The following is a 13971-nucleotide window of genomic DNA, read 5'->3' as shown; positions in this document are numbered from 1 at the left end:
TCTCTCTCTCTCTCCTCTTCTCTCTCTTCTTCTCTACCTCTTATCCCCCCCCGCCTTCCTTCCTCTCTCGCGCTTCTCTCTCTCTTTATGCTACTCTTCTTATCTTGGCGCTCCTCTCTCTGCACTATATCCACTACCCTCCTCTATCTCGCTCTCCTCTCGATCTCCCCTCTCGGAATAACAATAACTAATATTAATGTATAATAATAATAATAATAAAATAAATAATCGATATAATCGGAATTACTATCGCGTTATCAGAACAAGGTGAGAAGCTATTGTTGTGTATATCGCCGAAACAGTAGTCGTATATTAGGATAATATCGGTGTCGCGAAAAATGACGCCGCTTATATTGTATACAGCATAGATATTTGATTAGTCTAATCATTACACAAATCGTACTCTTACTCTTATATCTGGCAGAACTTGTTTGCCAGAACATTGAGCAAAATAACCTCACGTGTGCGATTCACTCGCTTACGTCACGGTCTGTCAAATTGGCCGAACTACTGCTGCCGTTAAATTCACGTTTTATTTACCTCGGCTTTGTTTTGAAAAACTCGTTAAGTAATTTCTTCGAGGACTTGATAAAATTTTTAATGTTTGACTCAAAATCGATATTAAAGGTCATTTTTTTGGCAATAAATCTTTTTATTATTAGTTTGTTTTGTTAAAAAATTAGATGTGGTTTGTTCATTTCTATTGCTTGTCATTTTGATACCTCATTTGTTTATTTGATCAAAATAATAACGATTTTATGATTTTTCACATTTTGGGTAAATTGCACTATGGCGGCCATGCTTAGGGACGTCATAATCTGGAGTTTCATTCCAAATACGCAATGTACATTTATTTTCTGTGATCAGGGCGTCATGGGGCTCGAAAAATATTGGTTCGAGGTTTTGTGGGTTGGGGTGACGGTGGGACCCCTCCTAGCTCTCCGGCCTATTATAATTTCCTGTTGACCATGACTACGGCCTACAGCTCTATCAAGTATATGATGTGTCTAGAATCATCTACAACAATTAATCCCTCTGAACAACTTACACCCATCTGACCACTATACCCTGACACTGCATGATAGTTACATCTATATCAAGGATAATTGTCACAAATGATACGCTTGTCTAAATATGCCGACCATCGTCATAACTAAGCCTAATCAATACATTTGTTTTAATGACAATAACGATTTTACAATTCATGCATTCATTGACTCTACAGCACCGAGTCCCACTTTCAGGCTTTCCAATATTTTCTGCTGTTATTTAGGAAATTGCTCCTCCTGCCTCTCTCCTCCTCCCCTCCTCATCCTCCTCCTCCTCGCTCCTCATCTCCTCCTCCTGCCCTACTCCTCCTCCATGTCCTTCATTCTGATCTCCATCACCTTCTCCTGTTGTTGCCTCCTCCTCCTCCTGCTCCTTCTCTTCCTCTGTCCTGCGCTACCCCTGCCCCCTTCCTCCTCCAAATCTCACCTCCTCCGCCTTCCCTCCCCCCCGCCCTCTTCCCCTCTCATCCTCTACCCCTTTCTCTCCTCCTCCTACTCTATCACCTCTCTCCTTCCTCCGCCTCCTCCTTCTCCTCCTCCTGCCCCTACTCTTCCTTCTTCTTAACCCTTCTTCATTTCGACCCTCCATCACCTGTCCGTCCTCTCTCTTCCCCCTCTCCCCTCCTCCTCCTTCTCCTCGCCTCCCCTCCTCCTTTCTGTCCCCCTACTCCCAGTCATCCGTTCTCCCCTCTCCTTCCTCCTCCTCCTGCCCCTACTCCTCTCGCAGACCTCTTCAATTGCGATTCTTCATCACCTTTCTTCCGCTCCTCCTCTCCCCCTCCTCTCCCCCTGCCTCGCTCTCCTCCTCCTCCCTCCTTCTCCCCTCCTCCTCCTACCTCCTCCTACTCCAAGCACCTTCTCCCTCCTCCTCCGCCTCTCCTCCACCTCCCATCGTCCTCCAACACCTTCTCCCCTCCTCCTCCTCTCCTGCCCCAACTCCGTCCTCCATGAGCCGTTCTTCAGTCGATCTCCATCACCTTCTCCGCCCTCCTCCTCCCCCCTCCTTCCTCCCCCTCCTCTCCTCCTCCTCCTTCCTACTCCAACACCTTCTCCCCTCTTCCTCACACCTTCCCATCCTCCTCCAGACACCTTCTCCCTCCTCCTCCTGCCTCCTCCTCCTCCTGCCCCCTACCCCTCCCTCCACGACCTTTCTTCATCGATCTCCATCAACTGCTCCCCTCCTCTCCTGCTCTTTACGCTCCTCCTTGCCTCACTTCCCTGCCTTCCCCTTCTCTTCCTTACCTCCAACACCCATTCCCCCATCCTCATTCTCCTCCTTCTCCTCTTCTCCTCCTTCCTCTAACCCTCCTATGTGCACTCAGCGTTAGATTATAATTTGCAGTGAAACCACATTCCGCCCGGTCTGACGATGTACCCCTGTCAGAATTATACCCTTCTGATCGGGACCAGGTTAAGCATATAATTCGTGGCAGCGAACAATTCCAGACCGGTCTGAGATTACCCCAGTCTGAAATCTACCCTCTTGGGCGCACCCATGGTTAAGGAATAATTTGCTCGACGCGAAACAATTCCAGCCCGGTCTGGAGATGTACCCCCAGGACTGGAATTTACCCCTCTCTGGGCACCCGCATTGGTTTTAAAATATAATTTGCGCGAACAAATCCACCCACGCCCGGTCTGAGTTACCCCCAGTACTGACATTTACCCTCCTTGGGCACCCAGTTAAGATAGTAATGTCGCCGCGAACATTTCCATGTCCGTCTGAGATTACCCCAAGTCTGACATTCGATACCCTGCCCATTGGGCACCCAGATATTAATTTGCGCAAACACAATTCCCAGCCCGGTCCTGAGGATTACCCCAGTCTGAATTTACCTCCTATGGGCACCCACGGTTAGGAGATGATAATTTGCGGCGAACAATTCCAGGCCAGTTTGAAAAATACGCCTCCTTATGGAGCTGCGTTTTAACGATTATAATTCTGCGCGAACAATTCCAGATCCGGGTTTGAGATAACCCCGGTCTGAATTAACCCTCATGGCAGCCAGCAGTTAAAGATTAAATTTGCGCGGGAACAATTCCAGCCCGTCTGAGATTACCGCCAGTTGAAATTTTTACCCTCCATAATGGCACCCTGCATGGTTTTAAGATTATAATTTCCGCGAACAATTCCAGCCCGCGTCTGAAGATTACCCCAGTCTGAATCTTACGCCTGCCTATGGGCACCCAGATATAATTTTGCGCGAACAATTCCAGCCCAGTTTGAAAATACCCTCCTATATGGAGCTGCGTTTTAGAAGACTATAAATTGCTGGCGAACAATTCCAACCGGTCTGAGATTTACCCCAGTCTAATAACTAATCCTCCCATGGGCACCCATGCAGGTTAAGGATATAATTTGCGCGAACAATTCCAGCCCGGTCTGAGATTAACCCCCAGTCTGAATATTACCCTCCTATGGGCACCCTGCATGGTTCTTAAGATATAATGCCGCGAACAATTCCAAGCCCGGTCTGAGATTACCCCCAGTCTGAGAATTTACCTCTCTATTGCGGCACCCAGATATTAATTTGCGGCAAACAATTCCAGCCGGTTCTGAGATTACCCTGAGTCTGAATTTACCCCTCCTATATATGGCACCCATGGTTTTAAGCACTATAATTGCGGAACAATTCCAGCCCGGTCTCTGAGATTACCCCTGTCTGGACATTATACTCCTATATATGGGCACCCCAGGTTAAGATATAATTTGCGCGAACATTTCCAGTCCGGTCTGAGATTACCCCAGTCTGAATTTACCCTCCCATGGGCACCTAGCAGGTTAAGATATAATTTGCGCAAACAATTCCAGACCGGTGTCTGAGATTACCCCAGTGCTGAATTTACCCGCCTTATGGGCACCCGGGTTAAGATATAAATTTGCTGCGGAACAATTCCAGACCGGTCGGAGATTACCCCAGTCTGAATTTACCCGCCTATGGGCACCCGGGTTAAGATATATACTTTGCCGCGAACAATTTCAGACCGGTCTGACACGAAATTACCCCAGTCATGAATTTACCCTGCCTACTTCAGACTGTGGCGCGGCCGTCTCATTATCCAGCGCTACTGCGCATGCGTCACGCATGCGCACGAGGTGCTGGGGGGTAATTTCAGACTGGGGTAATCAGAAGGGTAATCTCAGACCGTGACAACGGCGAGAATTGCAGAAGGGGAGCAAAACACGTCACGAAGATACGAGTAACTGAGAGATAACGTGATCACGCCATATCAGCCCCGGTAGAGGGCGCTGTCGCCGTAAATAGTAAAAATAAAAAATACATTTCCACTTTTTCACAAAATATAAGTAATTCTGTTCACTTTTTATGGTTAAATTGCTGCATTATACTTCCTATTTTACTATATTGTTCGATTGTGTGACATACACTCGTGACTCATACAAGCCCATAGAAAGCAATTAATGTCAGGAACATAAATCAAAATCGTCCAGTTTTTTGGATGTTTAGCTAGTGAGAAACAATCTTATCAGGTAAGAATTTGACGATACGTTTAGTCCCGTTAGTACTTACTTTTAATGTAAAAAAATGGCAACAAAAATTTTACAAATTTTAGCCATTAGAGAAATTGTTGGACGTAGTCAGAGTTTAACAAGCGAGAGAGAGGAGAGACGAGGGAATGGACGAGAGAGAGAGAGAGAGAGAGAGAGAATAAAAGCAGAAGATAATATAAACAAATGATTATTAAACTAAATATATATTATTTTATATTCATATATATCAAGATTATGATATTAAGAGAGATACAAATCTCTCTTATGTACTCTTGATGTTATATATCACGTACGGAACACGTACGGAACACGTACATATGACATATTTTTCTGGTAATTAATTTGCGTGTAGGAATTTCATCCGTATAAATGTGACCAAAGAAAATATGTTGAATTTGTAATAACCAAACTTTCAACAAACAATTCGTGCGACAAAATTCCCACGACATTCTTAATTACCTGTGCCGAAGTTTTTTTTAAATATACCTGTGTTTGCTCAAAAGTTGACATTCTAGAAAAAAATAAAACCTGCATGCAACTTCTAGCATAATAATATTGAGAAGTAGTGCCTCCAGTATTAGTCACTATTAGTCGTAGTACTTCTGTTATTCATTAATGAGTAATGTATTGGCCTGTATATGCTTATATCCCAGTGTGTAGTGTAGTGTACGTGATGAATGAATTTACAAAAAAAAACACTGTACTTCCACAACTATGGTAATACAACGTGCAAGACCCACAATGTACTTGGTGTTCACTTTAACAGCATTTGGCGACTCGTATTAACCACGACAATACTAAATTTTACAAATAGTACACAGTTGACTATCCTAAACAAGAGTTAATTATTCTTTGTTATTTTTTAAGAAAAGTCCATTCAACCTTATGGCTGCGAAATCCCGCCTATTTTATAATAGCAGCCAACCACGATAGGTTTTCATTTAGCACATCCACTAATAGCAACCAATGAAACGGCTGCTTCCTCTTCATTGGGGACGAAGATGGCGGTCAGCGAGGAAACCATTTTGAATGTGAGTAAATATTTTGCCGATTTCTTATAAAAACTGTGACTAATTGCAGCGCTTAAAATCCTATCATGCTACTCACGAATATTTGGTAGGAATTTGTGTCGATACAATTAAACTAAGTATGATGTATAATTATACGAATTTTTAGTTCTTTGATGTATAATTTCCCAAACGGGTGGCGTCAAATCTGTTCTCAACGCAAACAGAAACACATTGACTTCACAAGCGCATTCACAACGCGGGCACTCACGAATACAGCGCGCATAGAATACTGTCAGTTTTGGTAATTTTTCATGATGGAGTTAATATTATTACTAGTAGGAGTAATGCGTACTGAAACGTTATGTATGCAAACATCCAATCCATTTCAGTTTTTGATATGCATATCGTGCAGAGTCCGAGTGCAATCGCGTTGACTAACAAATTCTGCTCAATTCTAGTTTGTGACCTCGGTATAATATAGTTCACTTATATGCTAAACTAATCCGAGGTGCTAAACTAGGATTGTGCCCAAATTATGTCCTATAAATTTGCATAATCTGTGGCTATTCTAGGGCCCCATAGCCTTTCATAAAAATAATTGACACATTTTTGTAAGACAACTTTTTTACTGTTTCTGACTGTGTAACATTAAAATTCAAAGAAATATACGCCTCGCTTGTTAACATCTTACCTACATCTTAAAACACTTGTGATGCATTATCAGCTTCTTAAGGACTTTTTATTGGATAGAAGCATTACGACATCAAATTTTCCAAACTTCGTCAGAACAGAGATTGCAGCTTTGCCTTGAACACAAGGCATAGCCAGTGATGATTTCATTGTTTGATAGATACACAGTAGATGAGACAAAAAAGTACAAGTTAACAATTCTGTTCTGATAAAGTTTGGACAATTTTTACAAGATAAAGGGTAGTTAAGAAACTGATGATACATGGCAGGTGTTTTGTGGTGTAGGTAAGCTGTTAATAAAGTGAATTGTTCAGATTTTTTTGAATAGATTTCTTTGATTTTTTTTGTCACGTTGCCAGAAAAAATTAAAAAGTTACTTTTCAATAATTTCCCACTTCTCTATGGAAGGCTAAAAGCCCTAAAATAGTGTCCGATTATTAAAATTTATAGGGCACAATTATTGTCCTCCCAGGCCACAATTTAAAAAAAATTTGTTTGCCCTCACCCGACCCAGGCTGAAAAATTTGGGTAGGTAGGTCCGCTTCTTTGTTTTGAGGGGGGTCTTTTTACAAATTCAGCATGGTGTTTACATGCTCGGGTGTGCTTACAACAACTGTGGAGATACCTTTTATGTTGAATGTTTGCTTTGCTTGGTACATATAATGTATTGCCTACAGATTTATTAATGTACAGTGATACAATTTGTAAAAAAAAAAAGAATGGGAAAGATCACAAACAAACAATACTTTTATTATGGCCCCAAGTGCTAGGCCTGCATGCATCGGTAGTCCTAACCACATTGAAAAAAAAATATATTCTCCTGAATTTATGCATTTAAACATACTTTGAACAATTTTGGGAAAGCTATTTGACCACCAGAGGGGGGTTTTCAGATGGGGCTGTGTGCAAAATATGTTTTGGAGAATGTAAATTAGCCATGTGGAATGTTAATATGTGAATGTATAATAAACTTCAGATGAGTTTCGTACATACTTTCTATGTGGAGAATATATACAACTACACTTGTACAAGCAAGAATCACTATGTTGAAATGTGGTTGTTGCCTTGTCGGTAGATAAGAAGCAGGCTACACGCAGGCAATCTACTGCATTTTATTCTTTACAAAATAGTTTTTTTTAAACTGGAAACAAAGTTATGACAATATCCGTCAACTCAAAAACTAAAATCATGAAAAATATCAAATAAAACGAGTAAAAATGTTCATTGTATACTATACAGAACTGTAAATGCCTTTTAAAACCATGTTGATGTACGCTATTGCTAGCTAGGCTATTTGACAGCTAGTTTAGTTAAATTGTGACTGGTGTCATCACGTTTTGCAATTTAGAAGGTGACAAGTACCAATAGTAGAATTACTTTATTATTAGAGCAGGTTGCAACAGGGGGGCAAAAAGCAAGATTCAGTATCATTGTGTAGCATTGTTGTGCCAAGCATTACTGTGTTAAATCTCTCTTCAAACGCTGTGCAGTTCAGCTCACTTGCTGCCAGGGCAGCCCCACCCTGCATTAGATGTCTGTAGCAATGGCTATTAAATTTTTCAATGAATTCATTTACATACCTAAATTATAAATTATTCAAAGATCTCTTCCCCCATATTAACTAATGTAACGTACTTGTAACAAACCACCATGAATCTTGTGTAAATACTAAATTCAACGACAAGTGAATGAATGTTAAAAAGAAGGGGTTGAACAGGTCATTGAAAACATGGGAAATCCTGGAAATTAGTTTTGCCTTGGGTTTATGAACCCTGTTAAGCAACTGTCTTGTCTTATATGGTATTAGCTTTTTGTTCTAAAAAGTAAATTGAAAATACAGTTATCACTTATAATTGTTGCATTATACATGTAGGTATATTTTGTTGCTTTGTTTTGATGTCAACAAATACATATATATATATATATATATATATATATATATATATATATATATTGTCAATAGTGAGTAGTTTTGTTGCACATCAGTAAGGTAAATCGCTTAAAAAAGCTTTCAAATTTTCCTTGAGGTTACCGTACAAATAGGGTTTGTAAAAAGGTGAGGTAACTATTTTAACCTAGGAATCTATAAAAGTTAGTAGCCTGGTTTACAAACGTCTTTTTCACCCTTGTCGTTTGATAAGAGAGATTATGTGTTAACAAAGATAATAATATTTTGTTCTTAGCCATCATAAATAAGAAGCAATGGGTTGACAATTCTTTTCAATTCTACTGAGGTGGCCAAGGCTGCCTCTGCGTTTATATGCGTTATTTTTCTGCACAGTTAATGCCTTTTATGAATCACATCCTTGCTAAGGGCAGCAAATACGAAAAGATATTTATAATATTCATTCAGATATTTATGCCTTCAAACTCAAAGCAAAAAAAAACTTGGAATAGATATAATCCTATGCAATTTCTGTGCGCCTGACGTACTTGTATGTTTCTATAGTTTAGGCTAGAGCTAGAAGTCATCTTTTTAAATGGCTAGTACTACTTACCTGACCGAATTTGTTTGTTTTTCTGTGTGCAAGATGGTAAATGTCGTAATAGAACGCGAAATATAAATATTAAATTTTGTAGTAGTCGTAGCAAAAAGACAATGATAAAAAAATTGACATATTCATGATAAATTTAATGTATGGTAAAATAGGGCAATATATGAACGGCAGTTATACTCGACTGTTCATCTGATGTGATCTTTCCTGTCCCATCTATAGTGCTATGCCTGGAGTGGTAGATCTAGGGCTGCGCCGCGGAGTGTTAGCTGTATCCGCATGTGTGTTATACTTTTAGTTTATTTTTAAAAGTAAAAGTGCACCCTTGCCAGCAGTGCATGTGGTCTACATCAGGATCGTTGATTGGTTGTAGTTTCAAGTTTTTTTTTGATCGAATGGTTGTTCCAAGTTAAGGCATCTCTAGTAGTTTCTGTTGTAAAACTATAAAAGACAGGGTTTCAAGTCGCAAAAATATGGAGCACAGTTGTGTGCTTGCTGTGAGTTTGTGTGATTCTAATGATATCGCGAGTATGTACACCTTGTGTGTGATATATATAGTATCTGCATGTGTGTTATAGACGTATTTAGGTCGTGTATGAGGAGACCATATTAGGTGTACGACATTCCTTCAATGAAGGTTTGAATTAACATTAGGGGTGCACCGGATCCAACTTTTTAAGTTCCGGTCGGAATTACCTGGCCGGAACCGGAACTTTAGCTGGGAATAAACTTGACAGTTTTGGCCCAGTATTGCGCAAACTCACTCGGCCTTAACGAAATATCATTAGCAGGCACATCACTTAGGCGAGTAGGACAATGCTCAAAGTTCTAATTACAGGATGGTTGTTACTGTTAGGTGTATGAATCGGCTGTTTACTGTACAGTGCATAATTTGCATAATTCTGGCATCTTATTCACGAGCGAATTCTGTGGCAAAACCTGCATGTTGCAGTATTCCTGGTTTTAGTATAATATTTTCAACCAACGAACAGATGCGAATCCTGTGGCTCTAAAAGAGTATTTGATTTTGAAAGAAAATCTTGTGAATCACCTAACATCAGTTGGGTTCAGTTCAGCTAGTTAGCCAATGTTCAAGTGGCAAGCGTTTTTTGGGCAGAAAAGTGTGAAGTTGTTAACACTATATAGTATATTGTCAGCAAGTTGACTCTATCGACTCTCAACTACATTCAGTGACTAATCTTTTGATTTTGATGACGCTTGTAGCAGAAATTAAATTAGGAAAAAGTTCTGCTTCCGGCCAACTGTTTCTGAAGGGTTCCGGCCAGAACCGGAACTCTGAAAAATTGGGGATTTGGATCATCCGGCCGAATCCAATTTCCGGTGCACCCCTCATTAACATTGGATGTGTTTGTTACTGCTATGTTTGCGAAATTACAAAATGGTTAGCAAGATATTTTTACTGGGCGCTGTGGAAGTAACAGATGAATTTATGAACCAACTTTCAAATCTACCACGGCATGTAGAGTAGATGTATAGCCATGCAGTAGCTCGTTACCAAGATGTTCATCATGGTGCCTGTCAGAATAGTTATCGAGGCGTGCGTGCGTGCGCGTGCGTGCGTGCAGCTACGTAATCAGAGGGTAGTCAGGTTGGCCGGAGATGCTCCCCTTTGATTGTTTGGTCGGCAAAGCCACAGGAGTTCCGAATATTTGAAATGACCTATTATAAATACATTTGTCATTGAGTTGTGATTCCACTTTTAATACCACGTTGCAAACGCCGTGTATATATCAAGTTTGTGTGTAGACTTCATAATTAGCTATTCGCGATGTCGTCGACAAGCACGCCAGAAACTCATTTCACACATAGCAACAATTGAGAGCGACTCGTGGCTTATGTACGGTATATTACATACAAGCATGTCAATCTAGTCACCAAATTGTATTGGATATATTTACTGCCGCAATTTTAATTACGTATTCAGAAACTGCTTCGTCATGGTTTTTGTCATGTCGATACATATGAACTTGATCGAAAAAGTGACTGAATAAGCGCAGGAACGAAAGCGCGGAATTGCTAAAGAAATTCTGCCAAAGCAGCGTTATCTAGAATGATGCTTTAAATGAGAGAAGAATGTTTTCTTAAGTGAGTAATTGAACTTGCCTGCTTAATATGACCGGACTCACAGGTGGTTTAGAAGTAATATCAACGACTTCATACCACTTTAGCGTTGAGTTTGTGGGGCGGAAGTGACGTAGCTGCGTGGAGCGTCACACATAACGGGGTCGTTCCGGTTCCTCGGCGTGGATTGCTACGATTGCAAGAATTCGGCAGCTGTCCGTGGAAATTGAACTCTCGAGTATCAGTAAGCGCTGGGCAGCAGAAGTAACTTGGCAAGCTCACCGCATATATTGAGGGGTGAAGCCAGGGATGCAGTGCCTTCACACATATACACGCGCACTTGCGCGGGTAAAATAATTTACTCGTTTGTTTACAGTGTGAAGGGCACCATGGGGTGTTGTACTTGTACATGCGTAATCTTTTGCAATAAGCTGATGTGATCAGGGTATCAAATTATTAAGAGTTCAGATAGAAGTAAACTAAAGTAATTCAAAATCGCATGTACCGCATATTGAGATCAGCTAGCCTGAGATCAAAAGCATGTGATCTAATTAAATGAAAACTTTGAAAGTATCATTAATTTTATGTTGCATTACGCATTCCCTTGTAAGAGGAGTTTTGGAAAAAAATTACTCTGCACTCATGTGGTGTCCAGACTAAGAGCGTGTCGTCATAGTACTATGGTTACGTGTAGAAAGCATGTGCACAGCGGCAATATTACCGAATGTTCCGAGAATGCCTGCCTCCCTGCTGGTATGTGCGCTTATATGCAGCAGCGGCGATACACACCGTTTGCCGATATATAGGTCTAACCGATCAATCTGTACGCCATTCATACTGTGGCCCAGAAGTGTCAATGACCTCGGCTCGCCTGTTTGCGGGAGTCGCACTGGAAAGAGCCCTTTTCGCTGTGCTACTGTCTGGATCGGCTCTGGATGCAGTAGCCTGGATGCGGCTTCATCTCGCGCGCGTGTGTGTAGTTTATGTTCACGCTCGAACACGCGCGCACAAGCACACGCATGCACACGCACACACACGCACGCGCGCGCACACACACACGCACGCGCGCGCACACACACACGCACGCACGCGCACGCACACGCACGCGTCGAGCCTACCCGTGTGTACGTACGCGGATCGCGAACTAAGCGGCGGCGAGGTAACGTGGAACTGTGTGCGCGTGCATCGTGCCGCCCTGCTCCATGCTGCATGTGGTTCGTTGCGCGGGCAGTATTCTATTTTCACTGCTTTCCGCCGCCGTTTATGCGCGCGTGCGCGTGTGTGTGCGCGTACGCGCGCGCGCGCCTGTGTGCAAACCGTGTCTGTGCGCTGCGAGGTAGTGAAGCCGATCATATTTCGCGTACGGCTGTCGTTCGTAGTGCAATCACGTGGAGGATCGTCGGACGGCATGTTCAGTGCAATATATATATATATATATATATATACGTTTACGGTTTTACATCTACCCCGGAATAGCGAGATTTTCGCGGTGTCAATTGGACGAGAGACAGCTCGCGGCCACGCTGCTATCAGTCGAGATGCTGCTGGATGCGCATGTATTAATGCAGTCACGTGCTTCATACTCGGATGCACTGTTATAACTAGTAGGCGTGTACATCTGATTGGGATGCCATGCGACGTTGAGTGCACTGGATGCAACTGGATGTGCAGTGGATGTTTAGAGTGCACGAAACAACTGACACTAATCTGTGTTACTAAGCTCACCTCGGTAGTGTGTGTGTGTGCGTGCGTGTGTGCGTGTGTGTGCGTGCATGCGGGCAAGCATGTGTGCATGAGGGCGCATGTTGTTCTAGTCTCTGAAATTCATAAAAAATGAATCAAAGTCCTAGCATGAAGCTCTTTTTCATGTCATCAAGAGCGTATAAAGAAGCCTTCTTAATACGCTCTTGATGTCATTGTCCTCTGGTCACAAGTCAAAGACCGTGTATTACTGACCAGTACCAGTGTATTACTGACCCTTTCAGAACAACCTTTGAGGCAGTGCACTTTTCTGTTTTTTATAGGACACGAGGGTTGTTACACAAGATTTCACTTATGACAATCCTCTTCACCAATGCCCCATGGCTATATAAACGTTACAAATAGTTTTGACAATCATGTCTAAAATATCACGGCCATTACATGACGCTTCACTAGTCTAGAAAGGTTATGACATTTTATACATGTCATAACTCCTCGAAGTGTTTCTGACAACGGGCCTCGGTTGTGTAGGCGAGTAAGGCTGTATAGTGCATTTTTATATTACCAATCCCCATATTGTGTTATTTTTATTTTCCCCAGGCTCTGTCTTCTCTCACTCCATCATTTTTATAACCCTTCCCCACCTGATAATCCCCACCACACTACCCCCCCCCCGCACCTCTTTTATTCTCGCACCCTCCCGCCTTGTATTATATCATTTCGCACAACCCTGTAATGCATGTGCATAGTGTTTGAACACTAGCGATGTGCATGCATGTGAAGCTGCGTGTGTCTTGTGTGTGTCTCGCGTCCCGGCTTCTTCTGCTGGCAGCATCAGATAATCGGCCTGCCTGGGAACATCGTAGAGTAGTTTTTGTGAAAATCTGTAGGCTCGCACGTACTAATGCCCATTTGTGCGCGCGTGCACAATGCACATGCTCCCCCCGAAAGCCGCGTGCGTGCGTGCGTGCGTGCGTGCGTGCGCGGTTGTGCACGTATGCATCTAAACAACGAAGTACAAAAGCATATGCGCCGTGTATGATCTCTACATGTGTTACGCTCTTGAAGGGAGCGTGTTTACATGGCGGTTGAGGCAGTTTTGCGCGCGCGTGCATAAAGTTGTATGTCGTCACACGATACTGTATAAAGAGGTGTGAAAAAACGAGTCTTGCTCAAGGAAAGCCGTGTAATAATGCCTTGAGGCTGCTTCGCCAGGCTCCCAGGCACCTTCTGTTCACACGCAGGGATAGCGGCAGCAAGGCCGTGCAATAGATTTGTGTATACTGAGCTACTTGTTGCTGTTTATAGGCAGCTGGTAACCGCTGATCAATTAGCTAGCGGAGGAATGATCGGAGGTCATTCACCTTAAACCAATCTTGGCAGCCATTTTGTTCTCAGCAGCAGCAGCATCACTGCGTCCAGAGCTGCGTGCG

The 13971-nt window shown here is 42.4% G+C and overlaps 1 long non-coding RNA gene across 1 annotated transcript in view; it reads left to right on the top strand.

Annotated features, from left to right (window-relative positions):
* The first annotated feature begins 5556 nt into the window (after nucleotides 1–5556).
* Nucleotides 5557–13971, top strand: part of LOC106812143 — a 21733-nt gene continuing 13318 nt past the window's right edge. Inside the window, exon 1 of the long non-coding RNA XR_001394295.1 lies at nucleotides 5557–5591. This is a non-coding gene — a long non-coding RNA (uncharacterized LOC106812143). The remainder of the gene's footprint in view (nucleotides 5592–13971) is intronic.

This window comes from Priapulus caudatus, unplaced genomic scaffold, assembly GCF_000485595.1.
Source record: "Priapulus caudatus unplaced genomic scaffold, Priapulus_caudatus-5.0.1 Scaffold612, whole genome shotgun sequence".
Taxonomy (NCBI): Eukaryota; Metazoa; Priapulida; class Priapulimorpha; order Priapulimorphida; family Priapulidae; genus Priapulus; species Priapulus caudatus.
The sequence above is the reverse complement of the archived record's forward strand: the minus strand, read 5'-3'. Positions and strand labels throughout refer to the sequence as shown.